General features: G+C 35.2%; 22 non-coding genes and 38 pseudogenes across 22 annotated transcripts; 1 reads left to right on the top strand and 59 right to left on the bottom strand.

Moving 5' to 3' along the window:
* The first annotated feature begins 4,980 nt into the window (after nt 1-4,980).
* On the top strand, nt 4,981-5,099 carry LOC149715805 (5S ribosomal RNA; annotated as a pseudogene).
* Nucleotides 5,100-5,370: 271 nt separating this feature from the next.
* On the bottom strand, nt 5,371-5,489 carry LOC149715804 (5S ribosomal RNA; annotated as a pseudogene).
* A 122-nt stretch (nt 5,490-5,611) lies between these two features.
* LOC149715803 (5S ribosomal RNA) lies at nt 5,612-5,714 on the bottom strand (annotated as a pseudogene).
* A 137-nt stretch (nt 5,715-5,851) lies between these two features.
* On the bottom strand, nt 5,852-5,970 carry LOC149715802 (5S ribosomal RNA; annotated as a pseudogene).
* A 122-nt stretch (nt 5,971-6,092) lies between these two features.
* On the bottom strand, nt 6,093-6,195 carry LOC149715801 (5S ribosomal RNA; annotated as a pseudogene).
* A 138-nt stretch (nt 6,196-6,333) lies between these two features.
* Nucleotides 6,334-6,452, bottom strand: LOC149715800 (5S ribosomal RNA; annotated as a pseudogene).
* A 137-nt stretch (nt 6,453-6,589) lies between these two features.
* LOC149715799 (5S ribosomal RNA) lies at nt 6,590-6,708 on the bottom strand (annotated as a pseudogene).
* Nucleotides 6,709-7,069: 361 nt separating this feature from the next.
* Nucleotides 7,070-7,188, bottom strand: LOC149715798 (5S ribosomal RNA; annotated as a pseudogene).
* A 122-nt stretch (nt 7,189-7,310) lies between these two features.
* Nucleotides 7,311-7,413, bottom strand: LOC149715797 (5S ribosomal RNA; annotated as a pseudogene).
* Nucleotides 7,414-7,550: 137 nt separating this feature from the next.
* On the bottom strand, nt 7,551-7,669 carry LOC149715796 (5S ribosomal RNA; annotated as a pseudogene).
* Nucleotides 7,670-7,806: 137 nt separating this feature from the next.
* Nucleotides 7,807-7,925, bottom strand: LOC149715795 (5S ribosomal RNA; annotated as a pseudogene).
* A 122-nt stretch (nt 7,926-8,047) lies between these two features.
* On the bottom strand, nt 8,048-8,165 carry LOC149715794 (5S ribosomal RNA; annotated as a pseudogene).
* A 122-nt stretch (nt 8,166-8,287) lies between these two features.
* On the bottom strand, nt 8,288-8,390 carry LOC149715793 (5S ribosomal RNA; annotated as a pseudogene).
* A 137-nt stretch (nt 8,391-8,527) lies between these two features.
* Nucleotides 8,528-8,646, bottom strand: LOC149715792 (5S ribosomal RNA). The gene has a single exon (XR_016373731.1). It is a non-coding gene; the product is annotated as a 5S ribosomal RNA (ribosomal RNA).
* A 136-nt stretch (nt 8,647-8,782) lies between these two features.
* On the bottom strand, nt 8,783-8,901 carry LOC149715791 (5S ribosomal RNA). The gene has a single exon (XR_016373635.1). It is a non-coding gene; the product is annotated as a 5S ribosomal RNA (ribosomal RNA).
* A 121-nt stretch (nt 8,902-9,022) lies between these two features.
* On the bottom strand, nt 9,023-9,125 carry LOC149715790 (5S ribosomal RNA; annotated as a pseudogene).
* Nucleotides 9,126-9,261: 136 nt separating this feature from the next.
* On the bottom strand, nt 9,262-9,380 carry LOC149715789 (5S ribosomal RNA). Its single transcript, XR_016372155.1, has one exon. It is a non-coding gene; the product is annotated as a 5S ribosomal RNA (ribosomal RNA).
* Nucleotides 9,381-9,516: 136 nt separating this feature from the next.
* Nucleotides 9,517-9,635, bottom strand: LOC149715788 (5S ribosomal RNA; annotated as a pseudogene).
* A 137-nt stretch (nt 9,636-9,772) lies between these two features.
* Nucleotides 9,773-9,891, bottom strand: LOC149715787 (5S ribosomal RNA). The gene has a single exon (XR_016372031.1). It is a non-coding gene; the product is annotated as a 5S ribosomal RNA (ribosomal RNA).
* Nucleotides 9,892-10,027: 136 nt separating this feature from the next.
* Nucleotides 10,028-10,146, bottom strand: LOC149715786 (5S ribosomal RNA; annotated as a pseudogene).
* A 136-nt stretch (nt 10,147-10,282) lies between these two features.
* Nucleotides 10,283-10,401, bottom strand: LOC149715785 (5S ribosomal RNA; annotated as a pseudogene).
* A 137-nt stretch (nt 10,402-10,538) lies between these two features.
* Nucleotides 10,539-10,641, bottom strand: LOC149715784 (5S ribosomal RNA; annotated as a pseudogene).
* Nucleotides 10,642-10,777: 136 nt separating this feature from the next.
* Nucleotides 10,778-10,896, bottom strand: LOC149715783 (5S ribosomal RNA; annotated as a pseudogene).
* Nucleotides 10,897-11,032: 136 nt separating this feature from the next.
* LOC149715782 (5S ribosomal RNA) lies at nt 11,033-11,151 on the bottom strand. The gene has a single exon (XR_016372029.1). It is a non-coding gene; the product is annotated as a 5S ribosomal RNA (ribosomal RNA).
* A 121-nt stretch (nt 11,152-11,272) lies between these two features.
* On the bottom strand, nt 11,273-11,375 carry LOC149715781 (5S ribosomal RNA; annotated as a pseudogene).
* Nucleotides 11,376-11,512: 137 nt separating this feature from the next.
* Nucleotides 11,513-11,631, bottom strand: LOC149715780 (5S ribosomal RNA; annotated as a pseudogene).
* A 136-nt stretch (nt 11,632-11,767) lies between these two features.
* LOC149715779 (5S ribosomal RNA) lies at nt 11,768-11,886 on the bottom strand. Its single transcript, XR_016374273.1, has one exon. It is a non-coding gene; the product is annotated as a 5S ribosomal RNA (ribosomal RNA).
* A 137-nt stretch (nt 11,887-12,023) lies between these two features.
* Nucleotides 12,024-12,142, bottom strand: LOC149715778 (5S ribosomal RNA). The gene has a single exon (XR_016373392.1). It is a non-coding gene; the product is annotated as a 5S ribosomal RNA (ribosomal RNA).
* Nucleotides 12,143-12,269: 127 nt separating this feature from the next.
* LOC149715777 (5S ribosomal RNA) lies at nt 12,270-12,372 on the bottom strand (annotated as a pseudogene).
* A 136-nt stretch (nt 12,373-12,508) lies between these two features.
* On the bottom strand, nt 12,509-12,627 carry LOC149715776 (5S ribosomal RNA). The gene has a single exon (XR_016374085.1). It is a non-coding gene; the product is annotated as a 5S ribosomal RNA (ribosomal RNA).
* Nucleotides 12,628-12,763: 136 nt separating this feature from the next.
* On the bottom strand, nt 12,764-12,882 carry LOC149715775 (5S ribosomal RNA). The gene has a single exon (XR_016372028.1). It is a non-coding gene; the product is annotated as a 5S ribosomal RNA (ribosomal RNA).
* Nucleotides 12,883-13,244: 362 nt separating this feature from the next.
* On the bottom strand, nt 13,245-13,347 carry LOC149715774 (5S ribosomal RNA; annotated as a pseudogene).
* A 136-nt stretch (nt 13,348-13,483) lies between these two features.
* On the bottom strand, nt 13,484-13,602 carry LOC149715773 (5S ribosomal RNA). Its single transcript, XR_016373281.1, has one exon. It is a non-coding gene; the product is annotated as a 5S ribosomal RNA (ribosomal RNA).
* A 127-nt stretch (nt 13,603-13,729) lies between these two features.
* LOC149715772 (5S ribosomal RNA) lies at nt 13,730-13,832 on the bottom strand (annotated as a pseudogene).
* Nucleotides 13,833-13,968: 136 nt separating this feature from the next.
* LOC149715771 (5S ribosomal RNA) lies at nt 13,969-14,087 on the bottom strand. Its single transcript, XR_016372143.1, has one exon. It is a non-coding gene; the product is annotated as a 5S ribosomal RNA (ribosomal RNA).
* A 136-nt stretch (nt 14,088-14,223) lies between these two features.
* On the bottom strand, nt 14,224-14,342 carry LOC149715770 (5S ribosomal RNA). The gene has a single exon (XR_016372027.1). It is a non-coding gene; the product is annotated as a 5S ribosomal RNA (ribosomal RNA).
* Nucleotides 14,343-14,704: 362 nt separating this feature from the next.
* Nucleotides 14,705-14,807, bottom strand: LOC149715769 (5S ribosomal RNA; annotated as a pseudogene).
* A 136-nt stretch (nt 14,808-14,943) lies between these two features.
* Nucleotides 14,944-15,062, bottom strand: LOC149715768 (5S ribosomal RNA). The gene has a single exon (XR_016372130.1). It is a non-coding gene; the product is annotated as a 5S ribosomal RNA (ribosomal RNA).
* A 136-nt stretch (nt 15,063-15,198) lies between these two features.
* LOC149715767 (5S ribosomal RNA) lies at nt 15,199-15,317 on the bottom strand. Its single transcript, XR_016372026.1, has one exon. It is a non-coding gene; the product is annotated as a 5S ribosomal RNA (ribosomal RNA).
* A 362-nt stretch (nt 15,318-15,679) lies between these two features.
* LOC149715766 (5S ribosomal RNA) lies at nt 15,680-15,782 on the bottom strand (annotated as a pseudogene).
* A 136-nt stretch (nt 15,783-15,918) lies between these two features.
* LOC149715765 (5S ribosomal RNA) lies at nt 15,919-16,037 on the bottom strand. Its single transcript, XR_016373225.1, has one exon. It is a non-coding gene; the product is annotated as a 5S ribosomal RNA (ribosomal RNA).
* A 127-nt stretch (nt 16,038-16,164) lies between these two features.
* LOC149715764 (5S ribosomal RNA) lies at nt 16,165-16,267 on the bottom strand (annotated as a pseudogene).
* Nucleotides 16,268-16,403: 136 nt separating this feature from the next.
* On the bottom strand, nt 16,404-16,522 carry LOC149715763 (5S ribosomal RNA). The gene has a single exon (XR_016372118.1). It is a non-coding gene; the product is annotated as a 5S ribosomal RNA (ribosomal RNA).
* A 136-nt stretch (nt 16,523-16,658) lies between these two features.
* Nucleotides 16,659-16,777, bottom strand: LOC149715762 (5S ribosomal RNA). Its single transcript, XR_016372025.1, has one exon. It is a non-coding gene; the product is annotated as a 5S ribosomal RNA (ribosomal RNA).
* Nucleotides 16,778-17,139: 362 nt separating this feature from the next.
* LOC149715761 (5S ribosomal RNA) lies at nt 17,140-17,242 on the bottom strand (annotated as a pseudogene).
* Nucleotides 17,243-17,379: 137 nt separating this feature from the next.
* On the bottom strand, nt 17,380-17,498 carry LOC149715760 (5S ribosomal RNA; annotated as a pseudogene).
* Nucleotides 17,499-17,634: 136 nt separating this feature from the next.
* On the bottom strand, nt 17,635-17,753 carry LOC149715759 (5S ribosomal RNA). The gene has a single exon (XR_016372024.1). It is a non-coding gene; the product is annotated as a 5S ribosomal RNA (ribosomal RNA).
* Nucleotides 17,754-17,876: 123 nt separating this feature from the next.
* LOC149715758 (5S ribosomal RNA) lies at nt 17,877-17,979 on the bottom strand (annotated as a pseudogene).
* Nucleotides 17,980-18,115: 136 nt separating this feature from the next.
* Nucleotides 18,116-18,234, bottom strand: LOC149715757 (5S ribosomal RNA; annotated as a pseudogene).
* Nucleotides 18,235-18,370: 136 nt separating this feature from the next.
* On the bottom strand, nt 18,371-18,489 carry LOC149715756 (5S ribosomal RNA). The gene has a single exon (XR_016374340.1). It is a non-coding gene; the product is annotated as a 5S ribosomal RNA (ribosomal RNA).
* A 136-nt stretch (nt 18,490-18,625) lies between these two features.
* Nucleotides 18,626-18,744, bottom strand: LOC149715755 (5S ribosomal RNA). The gene has a single exon (XR_016372371.1). It is a non-coding gene; the product is annotated as a 5S ribosomal RNA (ribosomal RNA).
* A 138-nt stretch (nt 18,745-18,882) lies between these two features.
* LOC149715754 (5S ribosomal RNA) lies at nt 18,883-19,001 on the bottom strand (annotated as a pseudogene).
* Nucleotides 19,002-19,123: 122 nt separating this feature from the next.
* Nucleotides 19,124-19,226, bottom strand: LOC149715753 (5S ribosomal RNA; annotated as a pseudogene).
* Nucleotides 19,227-19,363: 137 nt separating this feature from the next.
* On the bottom strand, nt 19,364-19,482 carry LOC149715752 (5S ribosomal RNA; annotated as a pseudogene).
* A 137-nt stretch (nt 19,483-19,619) lies between these two features.
* Nucleotides 19,620-19,738, bottom strand: LOC149715751 (5S ribosomal RNA; annotated as a pseudogene).
* Nucleotides 19,739-19,874: 136 nt separating this feature from the next.
* On the bottom strand, nt 19,875-19,993 carry LOC149715750 (5S ribosomal RNA). Its single transcript, XR_016374339.1, has one exon. It is a non-coding gene; the product is annotated as a 5S ribosomal RNA (ribosomal RNA).
* A 136-nt stretch (nt 19,994-20,129) lies between these two features.
* On the bottom strand, nt 20,130-20,248 carry LOC149715749 (5S ribosomal RNA). The gene has a single exon (XR_016372368.1). It is a non-coding gene; the product is annotated as a 5S ribosomal RNA (ribosomal RNA).
* Nucleotides 20,249-20,386: 138 nt separating this feature from the next.
* LOC149715748 (5S ribosomal RNA) lies at nt 20,387-20,505 on the bottom strand (annotated as a pseudogene).
* Nucleotides 20,506-20,627: 122 nt separating this feature from the next.
* Nucleotides 20,628-20,730, bottom strand: LOC149715747 (5S ribosomal RNA; annotated as a pseudogene).
* Nucleotides 20,731-20,867: 137 nt separating this feature from the next.
* Nucleotides 20,868-20,986, bottom strand: LOC149715746 (5S ribosomal RNA; annotated as a pseudogene).
* Nucleotides 20,987-21,048: the final 62 nt, after the last annotated feature.

Raw genomic sequence — 21,048 nt, 5'->3', positions numbered from 1 at the left:
TTGTTTATTGATCAATCGATATGAAATCACTTTTAATGAGTATTTTATAGGTAAATAAGCGGAATTCGGTCAAAAATTTGTCCAGAAAAAATTCATTAAAAAGTGTACCGAAAAAATCGCATTTTTTTTTTCTTCAAGATAAAATCCGTGACAACTATTTCTTATTTTAAATTGAATTTTAACAGTTTTTTGGATGAATATGGTTATATTTGCTTGAATTAAAGAAAAAAGTACAAAAACAATGGTTTCAATGGTTATATTTTAAAATAGTGAAAAATTCTCAAAATGTGCTTCTCTGGCCGAGAAACGTCGATTTTGAAAATGTTATTAAAAATCGAGGTTCAATTTTATTTATTGATCAATCGAGATGAAATCACTTTTAATGAGTATTTTATAGGTAATAAAGCTGAATTCGGTCAAAAATTAGTGTACCGAAAAAATCGAATGTTTGTTTTCTTCAAGATACAAAATCCGTGACAACTATTTCTTATTGGAAATTGAATTTTAACAGTTTTTTGGATGAATATCGTTATATTTGCTCTAATTAAAGCAAAAAGTAAAAAAATAATGGTTTCAATGGTTATATTTTAAAATAGTGAAAAAATTCTCAAAATGTGCTTCTCTGGCCGAGAAACGTCGATTTTGAAAATGTTATTAAAAATAAAGGTACATTTTTATTTATTGATAAATCGATATGAAATCACTTTTAATGAGTATTTTATAGGTAAATAAGCTGAATTCGGTCAAAAATTTGTCCAGAAAAAAATGCATTCAAAAGTGTACCGAAAAAATCGCATATTGTTTTTTCTTCAAGATACAAAATCCGTGACAACGATTTCTTATTGGAAATTGAATTTTAACAGTTTTTTGGATGAATATCGTTATATTTGCTTGAATTAAAGCAAAAAGTACAAAAATAATGGTTTCAGTGGTTATATTTTAAAATAGTGAAAAAATTCTCAAAATGTGCTTCTCTGGCCGAGAAACGTCGATTTTGAAAATGTTATTAAAACTCGAGGTACATTTTTATTTATTGATCAATCGATATGAAATCACTTTTAATGAGTATTTTATAGATAAATAAGCTGAATTCGGTCAAAAATTAGTCCAGAAAAAAATTCATTAAAAAGTGTACCGAAAAAATCGAATGTTTGTTTTCTTCAAGATACAAAATCCGTGACAACTATTTCTTATTGGAAATTGAATTGTAACAGTTTTTTGGATGAATATCGTTATATTTGCTTGAATTAAAGCAAAAAGTAAAAAATAATGGTTTCAATGGTTATATTTTAAAATAGTGAAAAAATTCTCAAAATGTGCTTCTCTGGCCGAGAAACGTCGATTTTGAAAATGTTATTAAAAATAAAGGTACATTTTTATTTATTGATCAATCGATATGAAATCACTTTTAATGAGTATTTTATAGGTAAATAAGCTGAATTCGGTCAAAAATTTGTCCAGAAAAAAATGCATTCAAAAGTGTACCGAAAAAATCGCATATTTTTTTTCTTCAAGATATAAAATCCGTGACAACGATTTCTTATTGGAAATTGAATTTTAACAGTTTTTTGTATGAATATCGTTATATTTGCTTTGAATTAATGCAAAAAGTACAAAAATAATGGTTTCAGTGGTAATATTTTAAAAAAGTGAAATAATTCTCAAAATGTGCTTCTCTGGCCGAGAAACGTCGATTTTGAAAATGTTATTAAAACTCGAGGTACATTTTTATTTATTGATCAATCGATATGAAATCACTTTTAATGAGTATTTTATAGATAAATAAGCTGAATTCGGTCAAAAATTAGTCCAGAAAAAAATTCATTAAAAAGTGTACCGAAAAAATCGAATGTTTGTTTTCTTCAAGATACAAAATCCGTGACAACTATTTCTTATTGGAAATTGAATTTTAACAGTTTTTTGTATGAATATCGTTATATTTGCTTTGAATTAATGCAAAAAGTACAAAAATAATGGTTTCAGTGGTTATATTTTAAAATAGTGAAAAAATTCTCAAAATGTGCTTCTCTGGCCGAGAAACGTCGATTTTGAAAATGTTATTAAAAATCGAGGTTCATTTTTATTTATTGATCAATCGAAATGAAATCACTTTTAATGAGTATTTTATAGGTAATTTATTTAAATTCGGTCAAACATTTGTCCAGAAAAAAATGCATTAAAAAGTGTACCGAAAAAATCACACGTTTTTTTTCTTCAAGATACAAAATCCTTGACAACGATTTCTTATTTAAAATTGAATTTGAACAGTTTTTTGAATGAATATCGTTATATATGCTTGAATTAAAGCAAAAAGTACAAAAATAGTGGTTTCAGTGGTTATATTTTAAAATAGTGAAAAAATTCTCAAAATGTGCTTCTCTGGCCGAGAAACGTCGATTTTGAAAATGTTATTAAAAATAAAGGTACATTTTTATTTATTGATCAATCGATATGAAATCACTTTTAATGAGTATTTTATAGGTAAACAAGCTGAATTCGGTCAAAAGTTTGTCCAGAAAAAAATTCATTAAAAAGTGTACCGAAAAAATCGCATGTTTTTTTTCTTCAAGATACAAAATCCGTGACAACGATTTCTTATTGGAAATTGAATTTGAACAGTTTTTGAATGAATATCGTTATATTTGCTTGAATTAAAGCAAAAAGTACAAAAAATAGTGGTTTCAGTGGTTATATTTTAAAATAGTAAAAAAATTCTCAAAATGTGCTTCTCTGGCCGAGAAACGTCGATTCTGAAAATGTTATTAAAACTCGAGGTACATTTTTGTTTATTGATCAATCGATATGAAATCACTTTTAATGAGTATTTTATAGGTAAATAAGCGGAATTCGGTCAAAAATTTGTCCAGAAAAAATTCATTAAAAAGTGTACCGAAAAAATCGCATTTTTTTTTTCTTCAAGATAAAATCCGTGACAACTATTTCTTATTTTAAATTGAATTTTAACAGTTTTTTGGATGAATATGGTTATATTTGCTTGAATTAAAGAAAAAAGTACAAAAACAATGGTTTCAATGGTTATATTTTAAAATAGTGAAAAATTCTCAAAATGTGCTTCTCTGGCCGAGAAACGTCGATTTTGAAAATGTTATTAAAAATCGAGGTTCAATTTTATTTATTGATCAATCGAGATGAAATCACTTTTAATGAGTATTTTATAGGTAATAAAGCTGAATTCGGTCAAAAATTAGTGTACCGAAAAAATCGAATGTTTGTTTTCTTCAAGATACAAAATCCGTGACAACTATTTCTTATTGGAAATTGAATTTTAACAGTTTTTTGGATGAATATCGTTATATTTGCTCTAATTAAAGCAAAAAGTAAAAAAATAATGGTTTCAATGGTTATATTTTAAAATAGTGAAAAAATTCTCAAAATGTGCTTCTCTGGCCGAGAAACGTCGATTTTGAAAATGTTATTAAAAATAAAGGTACATTTTTATTTATTGATAAATCGATATGAAATCACTTTTAATGAGTATTTTATAGGTAAATAAGCTGAATTCGGTCAAAAATTAGTCCAGAAAAAAATTCATTAAAAAGTGTACCGAAAAAATCGAATGTTTGTTTTCTTCAAGATACAAAATCCGTGACAACTATTTCTTATTGGAAATTGAATTGTAACAGTTTTTTGGATGAATATCGTTATATTTGCTTGAATTAAAGCAAAAAGTAAAAAAATAATGGTTTCAATGGTTATATTTTAAAATAGTGAAAAAATTCTCAAAATGTGCTTCTCTGGCCGAGAAACGTCGATTTTGAAAATGTTATTAAAAATAAAGGTACATTTTTATTTATTGATCAATCGATATGAAATCACTTTTAATGAGTATTTTATAGGTAAATAAGCTGAATTCGGTCAAAAATTTGTCCAGAAAAAAATGCATTCAAAAGTGTACCGAAAAAATCGCATATTTTTTTTCTTCAAGATATAAAATCCGTGACAACGATTTCTTATTGGAAATTGAATTTTAACAGTTTTTTGTATGAATATCGTTATATTTGCTTTGAATTAATGCAAAAAGTACAAAAATAATGGTTTCAGTGGTAATATTTTAAAAAAGTGAAATAATTCTCAAAATGTGCTTCTCTGGCCGAGAAACGTCGATTTTGAAAATGTTATTAACACTCGAGGTACATTTTTATTTATTGATCAATCGATATGAAATCACTTTTAATGAGTATTTTATAGGTAAATAAGCTGAATTCGGTCAAAAATTTGTCCAGAAAAAAATTCATTCAAAAGTGTACCGAAAAAATCGCATGTTTTTTTCTTCAAGATACAAAATCCGTGACAACGATTTCTTATTGGAAATTGAATTTGAACAGTTTTTTGAATGAATATCGTTATATTTGCTTGAATTAAAGCAAAAAGTACAAAAATAGTGGTTTCAGTGGTTATATTTTGAAATAGTGAAAAAATTCTCAAAATGTGCTTCTCTGGCCGAGAAACGTCGATTTTGAAAATGTTATTAAAAGTCGAGGTTCATTTTTATTTATTGATCAATCGAAATGAAATCACTTTTAGTGAGTATTTTATAGGTAATTAATTTGAATTCGGTCAAATATTTGTCCAGAAAAAAATGCATTAAAAAGTGTACCGAAAAAATCGCATGTTTTTTTTCTTCAACCAATAGATATGAAAAAAGCAAACATATTTCCTTTTTGTTATTGTTTTAAAAAGATGATGGTTAATTTGTCTCACTTAGTTTAAATTCGAATTATTATCTAGCACTCTCGGCAACTGCCATATCACGCTGAAAACACCGGTTCTCGTCCGATCACCGAAGTTAAGCAGCGTCGAACGCAGTCAGTACTTGGAAACTTTGCGTGCCGTTGGCTTTTTCACTTTTATTTCCTCTTTTAAATTCCATCAGATATGAAAAAAGCAAACATATCTTCTTTTTGTTATTGCTTTATAAAGATGAAGGTTTTTAAATTCAAATTATTAAATAGCACTCTCGGCAACGGCCATATCACGCTGAAAACACCGGTTCTCGTCCGATCACCGAAGTTAAGCAGCGTCGAGCGCAGTCAGTACTTGGGAGGGAGACCACTTAGGAACACTGCGTTTCGTTGGCTTTTTCACTTTTTTTCCTCTTTTAAATTTTAATAGATATGAAAAAAGCAAACATGTTTTCTTTTTGTTATTGTTTTAAAATGATGAAGGTTAATTTGTCTCACTTAATTTAAATTCGAACCGGTGTATTCAGCGTGATATGGCCGTTGCCGAGAGTGCTAGTTAATAATTTGCATTTAATTTACTTCCATCTTTATAAAACAATATCAAAAAGAAGATATGTTTGCTTTTTTCATATCGGGTGGAATTTAAAAGACGAAACAAAAGTGAAAAAGCCAACAGCACGCAGTGTTCCTAAGTGGTCTCCCTCCCAAGTACTGTATGCGCTCGACGCTGCTTAACTTCGGTGATCGGGCGAGAACCGGTGTTTTCAGCGTGATATGGCCGTTGCCGAGAGTTCTAGTTAATAATTTGAATTTAATTAAATTTCATCTTTATAAAACAATATCAAAAAGAAGATATGTTTGCTTTTTTCTTATCTGGTGGAATTTGAAAGAGGAAACAAAAGTGAAAAAGCAAACGGCACGCAGTATTCCCGAGTACTGTATGCGCTCGACGCTGCTTAACTTCGGTGATCGGACGAGAACCGGTGTTTTCAGCGTGATATGGCCGTTGCCGAGAGTGCTAGTTAATAATTCGAATTTAAATTAAGTGAGACAAATTAACCTTCATCATTTTAAAACAATAACAAAAAGAAAACATGTTTGCTTTTTTCATATCTATTAAAATTTAAAAGAGGAAAAAAAAGTGAAAAAGCCAACGGCATGCAGTGTTCCTAAGTAGTCTCCCTCCCAAGTACTGACTGCGCTTGACGCTGCTTAACTTCGGTGATCGGACGAGAACCGGTCTATTCAGCGTGATATGGCCGTTGCCGAGAGTGCTAGTTAATAATTTGAATTTAATTAACTTTCATCTTTATAAAACAATATCAAAAAGAAGATATGTTTGCTTTTTTCATATCTGGTGGAATTTGAAAGAGGAAACAAAAGTGAAAAAGGAAACGGCACGCAGTATTCCCAAGTACTGTATGCGCTCGACGCTGCTTAACTTCGGTGATCGGACGAGAACCGGTGTTTTCAGCGTGATATGGCCGTTGCCGAGAGTGCTAGTTAATAATTCGAATTTAAATTAAGTGAGACAAATTAACCTTCATCATTTTAAAACAATAACAAAAAGAAAACATGTTTGCTTTTTTCTTATCTATTAAAATTTAAAAGAGGAAAAAAAAAGTGAAAAAGCAAACGGCACGCAGTGTTCCTAAGTGGTCTCCCTCTAAAGTACTGTATGCGCTCGACGCTGCTTAACTTCGGTGAACGGACGAGAACCGGTGTATTCAGCGTGATATGGCCGTTGCCGAGAGTGCTAGTTAATAATTCGAATTTAAATTAAGTGAGACAAATTAACCTTCATCATTTGAAAACAATAACAAAAAGAAAACATATTTGCTTTTTTCATATCTATTAAAATTTAAAAGAGGAAAAAAAAGTGAAAAAGCCAACGGAACGCAGTGTTCCTAAGTGGTCTCCCTTCCAAGTAGTGACTGCGCTCGACGCTGCTTAACTTCGGTTATCGGACGAGAACCGATGTATTCAGCGTGATATGGCCGTTGCCGAGAGTGCTAGTTAATAATTTGATTTTAATTAAATTTCATCTTTATAAAACAATATCAAAATGAACATATGTTTGCTTTTTTCATATCTGGTGGAATTTGAAAGAGGAAACAAAAGTGAAAAAGCAAACGGCACGCAGTATTCCCAAGTACTGTATGCGCTCGACGCTGCTTAACTTCGGTAATCGGACGAGAACCGGTGTTTTCAGCGTGATATGGCCGTTGCCGAGAGTGCTAGTTAATAATTCGAATTTAAATTAAGTGAGACAAATTAACCTTCATCATTTTAAAACAATAACAAAAAGAAAACATGTTTGCTTTTTTCATATCTATTAAAATTTAAAAGAGGAAAAAAAGTGAAAAAGCCAACGGCATGCAGTGTTCCTAAGTAGTCTCCCTCCCAAGTACTGACTGCGCTTGACGCTGCTTAACTTCGGTGATCGGACGAGAACCGGTGTATTCAGCGTGATATGGCCGTTGCCGAGAGTGCTAGTTAATAATTTGAATTTAATTAACTTTCATCTTTATAAAACAATATCAAAAAGAAGATATGTTTGCTTTTTTCATATCTGGTGGAATTTGAAAGAGGAAACAAAAGTGAAAAAGCAAACGGCACGCAGTATTCCCAAGTACTGTATGCGCTCGACGCTGCTTAACTTCGGTGATCGGACGAGAACCGGTGGTTTCAGCGTGATATGGCCGTTGCCGAGAGTGCTAGTTAATAATTCGAATTTAAATTAAGTGAGACAAATTAACCTTCATAATTTTAAAACAATAACAAAAAGAAAACATGTTTGCTTTTTTCTTATCTATTAAAATTTAAAAGAGGAAAAAAAAGTGAAAAAGCAAACGGCACGCAGTGTTCCTAAGTGGTCTCCCTCTAAAGTACTGTATGCGCTCGACGCTGCTTAACTTCGGTGAACGGACGAGAACCGGTGTATTCAGCGTGATATGGCCGTTGCCGAGAGTGCTAGTTAATAATTCGAATTTAAATTAAGTGAGACAAATTAACCTTCATCATTTGAAAACAATAACAAAAAGAAAACATGTTTGCTTTTTTCATATCTATTAAAATTTAAAAGAGGAAAAAAAAGTGAAAAAGCCAACGGAACGCAGTGTTCCTAAGTGGTCTCCCTCCCAAGTAGTGACTGCGCTCGAAGCTGCTTAACTTCGGTTATCGGACGAGAACCGGTGTATTCAGCGTGATATGGCCGTTGCCGAGAGTGCTAGTTAATAATTTGAATTTAATTTACTTTCATCTTTATAAAACAATAACAAAAAGAAAATATGTTTGCTTTTTTCATATCCATTGGAATTTAAAAGAGGAAAAAAAAGTGAAAAAGCCAACGGCCGCAGTGTTCCTACGTGGTCTCCCTCCCATGTACTGACTGCGCTCGACGCTGCTTAACTTCGGTGATCGGACGAGAACCGGTGTTTTTAGCGTGATATGGCCGTTGCCGAAAGTGCTATTTAATAATTTGAATTTAATTAACCTTCATCTTTATAAATCAATAAGAAAAAGAAGATATGTTTGCTGTTTTCATATCTCATGGAATTTAAAAGAGGAAATAAAAGTGAAAAAGCCAACGGCACGCAAAGTTTCCAAGTACTGACTGCGCTCGACGCTGCTTAACTTCGGTGATCGGACGAGAACCGGTGTTTTCAGCGTGATATGGCCGTTGCCGAGAGTGCTAGATAATAATTCGAATTTAAATTAAGTGAGACAAATTAACCATCATCTTTTTAAAACAATAACAAAAAGAAAATATGTTGGCTTTTTTCATATCTATTGGAATATAAAAGAGGAAAAAAAAGTGAAAAAGCCAACGGCACGCAGTGTTCCTAAGTGGTCTCCCTCCCAAGTACTGACTGCGCTCGACGCTGCTTAACTTCGGTGATCCGACGAGAACCGGTGTTTTCAGCGTGATATGGCCGTTGCCGAGAGTGCTATTTAATAATTCGAATTTAAATTAAGTGAGACAAATTAACCTTCATCTTTTTAAAACAATAACAAAAAGAAAATATGTTGGCTTTTTTCATATCTATTGGAATTTAAAAGAGGAAAAAAAGTGAAAAAGCCAACGGCACGCAGTGTTCCTAAGTGGTCTCCCTCCCAAGTACTGACTGCGCTCGACGCTGCTTAACTTCGGTGATCGGACGAGAACCAGTGTTTTCAGCGTGATATGGCCGTTGCCGAGAGTGCTATTTAATAATTTGAATTTAAAAACCTTGATCTTTATAAAACAATAACAAAAAGAAGATATGTTTGCTTTTTTCATATCTGATGGAATTTAAAAGAGGAAATAAAAGTGAAAAAGGCAACGGCACGCAGAGTTTCCAAGTACTGACTGCGCTCGACGCTGCTTAACTTCGGTGATCGGACGAGAACCGGTGTCTTCAGCGTGATATGGCCGTTGCCGAGAGTGCTAGATAATAATTCGAATTTAAATTAAGTGAGACAAATTAACCTTCATCTTTTTAAAACAATAACAAAAAGAAAATATGTTTGCTTTTTTCATATCTATTGGAATTTAAAAGAGGAAAAAAAGTGAAAAAGCCAACGGCACGCAGTGTTCCTAAGCGGTCTCCCTCCCAAGTACTGACTGCGCTCGACGCTGCTTAACTTCGGTGATCGGACGAGAACCGGTGTTTTCAGCGTGATATGGCCGTTGCCGAGAGTGCTATTTAATAATTCGAATTTAAATTAAGTGAGACAAATTAACTATCATCTTTTTAAAACAATAACAAAAAGAAAATATGTTTGCTTTTTTCATATCTAGTGGAATTTAAAAGAGGAAAAAAAGTGAAAAAGCCAACGGCACGCAGTGTTTCTAAGTGGTCTCCCTCCCAAGTACTGACTGCGCTCGCCGATGCTTAACTTCGGTGATCTGACGAGATCTGGTGTTTTCAGCGTGATATGGCCGTTGCCGAGAGTGCTAGATAATAATTCGAATTTAAATTAAGTGAGACAAATAGACCTTCATCTTTTTAAAATAAATAACAAAAAAAAATACGTTTGCTTTTTTCATATCTATAGGTATTTAAAATTGGAAAAAAAAGTGAAAAAGCCAACGGCACGCAGTGTTCCTAAGTGGTCTCCCTCCCAAGTACTGACTGCGCTCGACGCTGCTTAACTTCGGTGATCGGACGAGAACCGGTGTTTTCAGCGTGATATGGCCGTTGCCGAGAGTGCTATTTAATAATTCGAATTTAAATTAAGTGAGACAAATTTACCTTCATCTTTTTAATACAATAACAAAAAGAAAATATGTTGGCTTTTTTCATATCTAGTGGAATTTAAAAGAGGAAAAAAAGTGAAAAAGCCAACGGCACGCAGTGTTTCTAAGTGGTCTCCCTCCCAAGTACTGACTGCGCTCGCCGATGCTTAACATCGGTGATCTGACGAGATCTGGTGTTTTCAGCGTGATATGGCCGTTGCCGAGAGTGCTAGATAATAATTCGAATTTAAATTAAGTGAGACAAATAGACCTTCATCATTTTAAAACAATAACAAAAAGAAAATATGTTTGCTTTTTTCATATCTATTGGAATTTAAAAGAGGAAAAAAAGTGAAAAAGCCAACGGCACGCAGTGTTCCTAAGTGGTCTCCCTCCCAAGTACTGACTGCGCTCGACGCTGCTTAATTTCGGTAATCGGACGAGAACCGGTGTTTTCAGCGTGATATGGCCGTTGCCGAGAGTGCTATTTAATAATTCGAATTTAAATTAAGTGAGACAAATTTACCTTCATCTTTTTAATACAATAACAAAAAGAAAATATGTTGGCTTTTTTCATATCTATAGGAATTTAAAAGAGGAAAAAAAAGTGAAAAATCCAACGGCACGCAAAGTTTCCAAGTACTGACTTCGCTCGACGCTGCTTAACTTCGGTGATCGGACGAGAACCGGTGTTTTCAGCGTGATATGGCCGTTGCCGAGAGTGCTATTTAATAATTCGAATTTAAATTAAGTGAGACAAATTAACCATCATCTTTTTAAAACAATAACAAAAAGAAAATATGTTTGCTTTTTTCATATCTAGTGGAATTTAAAAGAGGAAAAAAAGTGAAAAAGCCAACGGCACGCAGTGTTTCTAAGTGGTCTCCCTCCCAAGTACTGACTGCGCTCGCCGATGCTTAACTTCGGTGATCTGACGAGATCTGGTGTTTTCAGCGTGATATGGCCGTTGCCGAGAGTGCTAGATAATAATTCGAATTTAAATTAAGTGAGACAAATAGACCTTCATCTTTTTAAAACAATAACAAAAAAAAATATGTTTGCTTTTTTCATATCTATAGGTATTTAAAATTGGAAAAAAAAGTGAAAAAGCCAACGGCACGCAGTGTTCCTAAGTGGTCTCCCTCCCAAGTACTGACTGCGCTCGACGCTGCTTAACTTCGGTGATCGGACGAGAACCGGTGTTTTCAGCGTGATATGGCCGTTGCCGAGAGTGCTATTTAATAATTCGAAATTAATAAACCTTCATCTTTATAAATCAATAATAAAAAGAAGATATGTTTGCTTTTTCATATCTCATGGAATTTAAAAGAGGAAATAAAAGTGAAAAAGCCAACGGCACGCAAAGTTTCCAAGTACTGACTGCGCTCGACGCTGCTTAACTTCGGTGATCGGACGAGAACCGGTGTTTTCAGCGTGATATGGCCGTTGCCGAGAGTGCTATTTAATAATTCGAATTTTAATTAAGTGAGACAAATTAACCATCATCTTTTTAAAACAATAACAAAAAGAAAATATGTTTGCTTTTTTCATATCTAGTGGAATTTAAAAGAGGAAAAAAAAGTGAAAAAGCCAACGGCACGCAGTGTTTCTAAGTGGTCTCCCTCCCAAGTACTGACTGCGCTCGCCGATGCTTAACTTCGGTGATCTGACGAGATCTGGTGTTTTCAGCGTGATATGGCCGTTGCCGAGAGTGTTAGATAATAATTCGAATTTAAATTAAGTGAGACAAATTAACCTTCATCTTTTTAAAACAATAACAAAAAGAAAATATGTTTGCTTTTTTCATATCTATTGGAATTTAAAAGAGGAAAAAAAGTGAAAAAGCCAACGGCACGCAGTGTTCCTAAGTGGTCTCCCTCCCAAGTACTGACTGCGCTCGACGCTTCTTAACTTCGGTGATCGGACGAGAACCGGTGTTTTCAGCGTGATATGGCCGTTGCCGAGAGTGCTAGATAATAATTCGAATTTAAATTAAGTGAGACAAATTAACCATCATCTTTTTAAAACAATAACAAAAAGAAAATATGTTTGCTTTTTTCATATCCATTGGAATTTAAAAGAGGAAAAAAAAGTGAAAAAGCCAACGGCACGCAGTGTTCCTAAGTGGTCTCCCTCCCAAGTACTGACTGCGCTCGACGCTGCTTAACTTCGGTGATCGGACGAGAACCGGTATTTTCAGCGTGATATGGCCGTTGCCGAGAGTGCTATTTAATAATTCGAATTAAATTACCCTTCATCTTTATAAATCAATAAGAAAAAGAAGATAGCCTATGTTTGCTTTTTTCATATATCATGGAATTTAAAAGAGGAAATAAAAGTGAAAAAGCCAACGGCACGCAAAGTTTCCAAGTACTGACTGCGCTCGACGCTGCTTAACTTCGGTGATCGGACGAGAACCGGTGTTTTCAGCGTGATATGGCCGTTGCCGAGAGTGCTAGATAATAATTCGAATTTAAATTAAGTGAGACAAATTAACCATCATCTTTTTAAAACAATAACAAAAAGAAAATATGTTTGCTTTTTTCATATCTATTGGAATTTAAAAGAGGAAAAAAAGTGAAAAAGCCAACGGCACGCAGTGTTCCTAAGCGGTCTCCCTCCCAAGTACTGACTGCGCTCGACGCTGCTTAACTTCGGTGATCGGACGAGAACCGGTGTTTTCAGCGTGATGTGGCCGTTGCCGAGAGTGCTATTTAATAATTCGAATTTAAATTAAGTGAGACAAATTAACCTTCATCTTTTTAAAACAATAACAAAAAGAAAATATGTTTGCTTTTTTCATATCTATTGGAATTTAAAAGAGGAAAAAAAGTGAAAAAGCCAACGGCACGCAGTGTTCCTAAGTGGTCTCCCTCCCAAGTACTGACTGCGCTCGACGCTGCTTAACTTCGGTGATCGGACGAGAACCGGTGTTTTCAGCGTGATATGGCCGTTGCCGAGAGTGCTATTTAATAATTCGAATTTAAATTAAGTGAGACAAATTTACCTTCATCTTTTTAATACAATAACAAAAAGAAAATATGTTGGCTTTTTTCATATCTATAGGAATTTAAAAGAGGAAAAAAAAGTGAAAAATCCAACGGCACGCAAAGTTTCCAAGTACTGACTGCGCTCGACGCTGCTTAACTTCGGTGATCGGACGAAAACCGGTTTTTTCAGCGTGATATGGCCGTTGCCGAGAGTGCTATTTAATAATTCGAAATTAATAAACCTTCATCTTTATAAATCAATAATAAAATGAAGATATGTTTGCTTTTTTCATATCTCATGGAATTTAAAAGAGGAAATAAAAGTGAAAAAGCCAACGGCACGCAAAGTTTCCAAGTACTGACTGCGCTCGACGCTGCTTAACTTCGGTGATCGGACGAGAACCGGTGTTTTCAGCGTGATATGGCCGTTGCCGAGAGTGCTATTTAATAATTCGAATTTAAATTAAGTGAGACAAATTAACCATCATCTTTTTAAAACAATAACAAAAAGAAAATATGTTTGCTTTTTTCATATCCATTGGAATTTAAAAGAGGAAAAAAAGTGAAAAAGCCAACGGCACGCAGTGTTCCTAAGTGGTCTCCCTCCCAAGTACTGACTGCGCTCGACGCTGCTTAACTTCGGTGATCGGACGAGAACCGGTATTTTCAGCGTGATATGGCCGTTGCCGAGAGTGCTATTTAATAATTCGAATTAAATTACCCTTCATCTTTATAAATCAATAAGAAAAAGAAGATAGCCTATGTTTGCTTTTTTCATATATCATGGAATTTAAAAGAGGAAATAAAAGTGAAAAAGCCAACGGCACGCAAAGTTTCCAAGTACTGACTGCGCTCGACGCTGCTTAACTTCGGTGATCGGACGAGAACCGGTGTTTTCAGCGTGATATGGCCGTTGCCGAGAGTGCTAGATAATAATTCGAATTTAAATTAAGTGAGACAAATTAACCATCATCTTTTTAAAACAATAACAAAAAGAAAATATGTTTGCTTTTTTCATATCTATTGGAATTTAAAAGAGGAAAAAAAGTGAAAAAGCCAACGGCACGCAGTGTTCCTAAGCGGTCTCCCTCCCAAGTACTGACTGCGCTCGACGCTGCTTAACTTCGGTGATCGGACGAGAACCGGTGTTTTCAGCGTGATATGGCCGTTGCCGAGAGTGCTATTTAATAATTCGAATTTAAATTAAGTGAGACAAATTAACCTTCATCTTTTTAAAACAATAACAAAAAGAAAATATGTTTGCTTTTTTCATATCTATTGGAATTTAAAAGAGGAAAAAAAGTGAAAAAGCCAACGGCACGCAGTGTTCCTAAGTGGTCTCCCTCCCAAGTACTGACTGCGCTCGACGCTGCTTAACTTCGGTGATCGGACGAGAACCGGTGTTTTCAGCGTGATATGGCCGTTGCCGAGAGTGCTATTTAATAATTCGAATTTAAATTAAGTGAGACAAATTTACCTTCATCTTTTTAATACAATAACAAAAAGAAAATATGTTGGCTTTTTTCATATCTATAGGAATTTAAAAGAGGAAAAAAAAGTGAAAAATCCAACGGCACGCAAAGTTTCCAAGTACTGACTGCGCTCGACGCTGCTTAACTTCGGTGATCGGACGAAAACCGGTTTTTTCAGCGTGATATGGCCGTTGCCGAGAGTGCTATTTAATAATTCGAAATTAATAAACCTTCATCTTTATAAATCAATAATAAAATGAAGATATGTTTGCTTTTTTCATATCTCATGGAATTTAAAAGAGGAAATAAAAGTGAAAAAGCCAACGGCACGCAAAGTTTCCAAGTACTGACTGCGCTCGACGCTGCTTAACTTCGGTGATCGGACGAGAACCGGTGTTTTCAGCGTGATATGGCCGTTGCCGAGAGTGCTAGATAATAATTCGAATTTAAATTAAGTGAGACAAATTAACCATCATCTTTTTAAAACAATAACAAAAAGAAAATATGTTTGCTTTTTTCATATCTATTGGAATTTAAAAGAGGAAAAAAAGTGAAAAAGCCAACGGCACGCAGTGTTCCTAAGCGGTCTCCCTCCCAAGTACTGACTGCGCTCGACGCTGCTTAACTTCGGTGATCGGACGAGAACCGGTGTTTTCAGCGTGATATGGCCGTTGCCGAGAGTGCTATTTAATAATTCGAATTTAAATTAAGTGAGACAAATTAACCTTCATCTTTTTAAAACAATAACAAAAAGAAAATATGTTTGCTTTTTTCATATCTATTGGAATTTAAAAGAGGAAAAAAAGTGAAAAAGCCAACGGCACGCAGTGTTCCTAAGTGGTCTCCCTCCCAAGTACTGACTGCGCTCGACGCTGCTTAACTTCGGTGATCGGACGAGAACCGGTGTTTTCAGCGTGATATGGCCGTTGCCGAGAGTGCTATTTAATAATTCGAATTTAAATTAAGTGAGACAAATTTACCTTCATCTTTTTAATACAATAACAAAAAGAAAATATGTTGGCTTTTTTCATATCTATAGGAATTTAAAAGAGGAAAAAAAAGTGAAAAATCCAACGGCACGCAAAGTTTCCAAGTACTGACTGCGCTCGACGCTGCTTAACTTCGGTGATCGGACGAAAACCGGTTTTTTCAGCGTGATATGGCCGTTGCCGAGAGTGCTATTTAATAATTCGAAATTAATAAACCTTCATCTTTATAAATCAATAATAAAATGAAGATATGTTTGCTTTTTTCATATCTCATGGAATTTAAAAGAGGAAATAAAAGTGAAAAAGCCAACGGCACGCAAAGTTTCCAAGTACTGACTGCGCTCGACGCTGCTTAACTTCGGTGATCGGACGAGAACCGGTGTTTTCAGCGTGATATGGCCGTTGCCGAGAGTGCTATTTAATAATTCGAATTTAAATTAAGTGAGACAAATTAACCATCATCTTTTTAAAACAATAACAAAAAGAAAATATGTTTGCTTTTTTCATATCCATTGGAATTTAAAAGAGGAAAAAAAGTGAAAAAGCCAACGGCACGCAGTGTTCCTAAGTGGTCTCCCTCCCAAGTACTGACTGCGCTCGACGCTGCTTAACTTCGGTGATCGGACGAGAACCGGTATTTTCAGCGTGATATGGCCGTTGCCGAGAGTGCTATTTAATAATTCGAATTAAATTACCCTTCATCTTTATAAATCAATAAGAAAAAGAAGATAGCCTATGTTTGCTTTTTTCATATATCATGGAATTTAAAAGAGGAAATAAAAGTGAAAAAGCCAACGGCACGCAAAGTTTCCAAGTACTGACTGCGCTCGACGCTGCTTAACTTCGGTGATCGGACGAGAACCGGTGTTTTCAGCGTGATATGGCCGTTGCCGAGAGTGCTAGATAATAATTCGAATTTAAATTAAGTGAGACAAATTAACCATCATCTTTTTAAAACAATAACAAAAAGAAAATATGTTTGCTTTTTTCATATCTATTGGAATTTAAAAGAGGAAAAAAAGTGAAAAAGCCAACGGCACGCAGTGTTCCTAAGCGGTCTCCCTCCCAAGTACTGACTGCGCTCGACGCTGCTTAACTTCGGTGATCGGACGAGAACCGGTGTTTTCAGCGTGATATGGCCGTTGCCGAGAGTGCTATTTAATAATTCGAATTTAAATTAAGTGAGACAAATTAACCTTCATCTTTTTAAAACAATAACAAAAAGAAAATATGTTTGCTTTTTTCATATCTATTGGAATTTAAAAGAGGAAAAAAAGTGAAAAAGCCAACGGCACGCAGTGTTCCTAAGTGGTCTCCCTCCCAAGTACTGACTGCGCTCGACGCTGCTTAACTTCGGTGATCGGACGAGAACCGGTGTTTTCAGCGTGATATGGCCGTTGCCGAGAGTGCTATTTAATAATTCGAATTTAAATTAAGTGAGACAAATTTACCTTCATCTTTTTAATACAATAACAAAAAGAAAATATGTTGGCTTTTTTCATATCTATAGGAATTTAAAAGAGGAAAAAAAAGTGAAAAATCCAACGGCACGCAAAGTTTCCAAGTACTGACTGCGCTCGACGCTGCTTAACTTCGGTGATCGGACGAAAACCGGTTTTTTCAGCGTGATATGGCCGTTGCCGAGAGTGCTATTTAATAATTCGAAATTAATAAACCTTCATCTTTATAAATCAATAATAAAAAGAAGATATGTTTGCTTTTTTCATATCTCATGGAATTTAAAAGAGGAAATAAAAGTGAAAAAGCCAACGGCACGCAAAGTTTCCAAGTACTGACTGCGCTCGACGCTGCTTAACTTCGGTGATCGGACGAGAACCGGTGTTTTCAGCGTGATATGGCCGTTGCCGAGAGTGCTATTTAATAATTCGAATTTAAATTAAGTGAGACAAATTAACCATCATCTTTTTAAAACAATAACAAAAAGAAAATATGTTTGCTTTTTTCATATCTAGTGGAATTTAAAAGAGGAAAAAAAAGTGAAAAAGCCAACGGCACGCAGTGTTTCTAAGTGGTCTCCCTCCCAAGTACTGACTGCGCTCGCCGATGCTTAACTTCGGTGATCTGACGAGATCTGGTGTTTTCAGCGTGATATGGCCCTTGCCGAGAGTGCTAGATAATAATTCGAATTTAAATTAAGTGAGACAAATTGACCTTCATCTTTTTAAAACAATAACAAAAAAAAAATATGTTTGCTTTTTTCATATCTATAGGAATTTAAAAGAGGAAAAAAAGTGAAAAAGCCAACGGCACGCAGTGTTCCTAAGTGGTCTCCCTCCCAAGTACTGACTGCGCTCGACGCTGCTTAACTTCGGTGATCGGACGAGAACCGGTGTTTTCAGCGTGATATGGCCGTTGCCGAGAGTGCTATTTAATAATTCGAAATTAATAAACCTTCATCTTTATAAATCAATAATAAAAAAGAAGATATGTTTGCTTTTTTCATATCTCATGGAATTTAAAAGAGGAAATAAAAGTGAAAAAGCCAACGGCACGCAAAGGCTCCAAGTACTGACTGCGCTCGACGCTGCTTAACATCGGTGATCGGACGAGAACCGGTGTTTTCAGCGTGATATGGCCGTTGCCGAGAGTGCTATTTAATAATTCGAATTTAAATTAAGTGAGACAAATTAACCATCATCTTTTAAAACAATAAAAAAAAGAAAATATGTTTGCTTTTTTCATATCTAGTGGAATTTAAAAGAGGAAAAAAAAGTGAAAAAGCCAACGGCACGCAGTGTTTCTAAGTGGTCTCCCTCCCAAGTACTGACTGCGCTCGCCGATGCTTAACTTCGGTGATCTGACGAGATCTGGTGTTTTCAGCGTGATATGGCCGTTGCCGAGAGTGCTAGATAATAATTCGAATTTAAATTAAGTGAGACAAATTAACCATCATCTTTTTAAAACAATAACAAAAAGAAAATATGTTTGCTTTTTTCATATCTATTGGAATTTAAAAGAGGAAAAAAAGTGAAAAAGCCAACGGCACGCAGTGTTCCTAAGCGGTCTCTCTCCCAAGTACTGACTGCGCTCGACGCTGCTTAACTTCGGTGATCGGACGAGAACCGGTGTTTTCAGCGTGATATGGCCGTTGCCGAGAGTGCTATTTAATAATTCGAATTTAAATTAAGTGAGACAAATTAACCTTCATCTTTTTAAAACAATAACAAAAAGAAAATATGTTTGCTTTTTTCATATCTATTGGAATTTAAAAGAGGAAAAAAAGTGAAAAAGCCAACGGCACGCAGTGTTCCTAAGTGGCCTCCCTCCCAAGTACTAACTGCGCTCGACGCTGCTTAACTTCGGTGATCGGACGAGAACCGGTGTTTTCAGCGTGATATGGCCGTTGCCGAGAGTGCTATTTAATAATTCGAATTTAAATTAAGTGAGACAAATTTACCTTCATCTTTTTAATACAATAACAAAAAGAAAATATGTTGGCTTTTTTCATATCTATAGGAATTTAAAAGAGGAAAAAAAAAGTGAAAAATCCAACGGCACGCAGTGTTCCTAAGTGGTCTCCCTCCCAAGTACTGACTGCGCTCGACGCGGCTTAACTTCGGTGATCGGACGAGAACCGGTGTTTTCAGCGTGATATGACCGTTGCCGAGAGTGCTATTTAATAATTCGAAATTAATAAACCTTCATCTTTATCAATCTATAATAAAAAGAAGATATGTTTGCTTTTTTCATATCTCGTGGAATTTAAAAGAGGAAATAAAAGTGAAAAAGCCAACGGCACGCAAAGTTTCCAAGTACTGACTGCGCTCGACGCTGCTTAACTTCGGTGATCGGACGAGAACCGGTGTTTTCAGCGTGATATGGCCGTTGCCGAGAGTGCTATTTAATAATTCGAATTTAAATTAAGTGAGACAAATTAACCTTCATCATTTTAAAACAATAACAAAAAGAAAACATGTTTGCTTTTTTCATATCTATTAAAATTTAAAAGAGGAAAAAAAAGTGAAAAAGCCAACGAAACGCAGTGTTCCTAAGTGGTCTCCCTCCCAAGTACTGACTTCGCTCGATGTTGCTTAACTTCGGTGATCGGACGAGAACCGGTGTTTTCAGCGTGATATGGCCGTTGCCGAGAGTGCTATTTAATAATTCGAATTTAAATTAAGTGAGACAAATTAACCTTCATCTTTTTAAAACAATAACAAAAAGAAAATATGTTTGCTTTTTTCATTTCTAGTGGAATTTAAAAGAGGAAAAAAAAGTGAAAAAGCCAACGGCACGCAGTGTTTCTAAGTGGTCTCCCTCTCAAGTACTGACTGCGCTCGAAGATGCTTAACTTCGGTGATCTGACGAGATCTGGTGTTTTCAGCGTGATATGGCCGTTGCCGAGAGTGCTATTTAATAATTCGAATTTAAATTAAGTGAGACAAATTAACCATCATCTTTTTAAAACAATAACAAAAAGAAAATATGTTTGCTTTTTTCATATCTATTGGAATTTAAAAGAGGAAAAAAAGTGAAAAAGCCAACGGCACGCAGTGTTCCTAAGCGGTCTCTCTCCCAAGTACTGACTGCGCTCGACGCTGCTTAACTTCGGTGATCGGACGAGAACCGGTGTTTTCAGCGTGATATGGCCGTTGCCGAGAGTGCTATTTAATAATTCGAATTTAAATTAAGTGAGACAAATTAACCTTCATCTTTTTAAAACAATAACAAAAAGAAAATATGTTTGCTTTTTTCATATCTATTGGAATTTAAAAGAGGAAAAAAAGTGAAAAAGCCAACGGCACGCAGTGTTCCTAAGTGGCCTCCCTCCCAAGTACTAACTGCGCTCGACGCTGCTTAACTTCGGTGATCGGACGAGAACCGGTGTTTTCAGCGTGATATGGCCGTTGCCGAGAGTGCTATTTAATAATTCGAATTTAAATTAAGTGAGACAAATTTACCTTCATCTTTTTAATACAATAACAAAAAGAAAATATGTTGGCTTTTTTCATATCTATAGGAATTTAAAAGAGGAAAAAAAAAGTGAAAAATCCAACGGCACGCAGTGTTCCTAAGTGGTCTCCCTCCCAAGTACTGACTGCGCTCGACGCGGCTTAACTTCGGTGATCGGACGAGAACCGGTGTTTTCAGCGTGATATGACCGTTGCCGAGAGTGCTATTTAATAATTCGAAATTAATAAACCTTCATCTTTATCAATCTATAATAAAAAGAAGATATGTTTGCTTTTTTCATATCTCGTGGAATTTAAAAGAGGAAATAAAAGTGAAAAAGCCAACGGCACGCAAAGTTTCCAAGTACTGACTGCGCTCGACGCTGCTTAACTTCGGTGATCGGACGAGAACCGGTGTTTTCAGCGTGATATGGCCGTTGCCGAGAGTGCTATTTAATAATTCGAATTTAAATTAAGTGAGACAAATTAACCTTCATCATTTTAAAACAATAACAAAAAGAAAACATGTTTGCTTTTTTCATATCTATTAAAATTTAAAAGAGGAAAAAAAAGTGAAAAAGCCAACGAAACGCAGTGTTCCTAAGTGGTCTCCCTCCCAAGTACTGACTTCGCTCGATGTTGCTTAACTTCGGTGATCGGACGAGAACCGGTGTTTTCAGCGTGATATGGCCGTTGCCGAGAGTGCTATTTAATAATTCGAATTTAAATTAAGTGAGACAAATTAACCTTCATCTTTTTA

This window comes from Phalangium opilio, unplaced genomic scaffold (genome assembly GCF_054372755.1).
Source record: "Phalangium opilio isolate 3A_F unplaced genomic scaffold, DU_Popi_V2 ptg000009l_1, whole genome shotgun sequence".
Taxonomy (NCBI): domain Eukaryota; kingdom Metazoa; phylum Arthropoda; class Arachnida; order Opiliones; family Phalangiidae; genus Phalangium; species Phalangium opilio.
The sequence above is the reverse complement of the archived record's forward strand: the minus strand, read 5'-3'. Positions and strand labels throughout refer to the sequence as shown.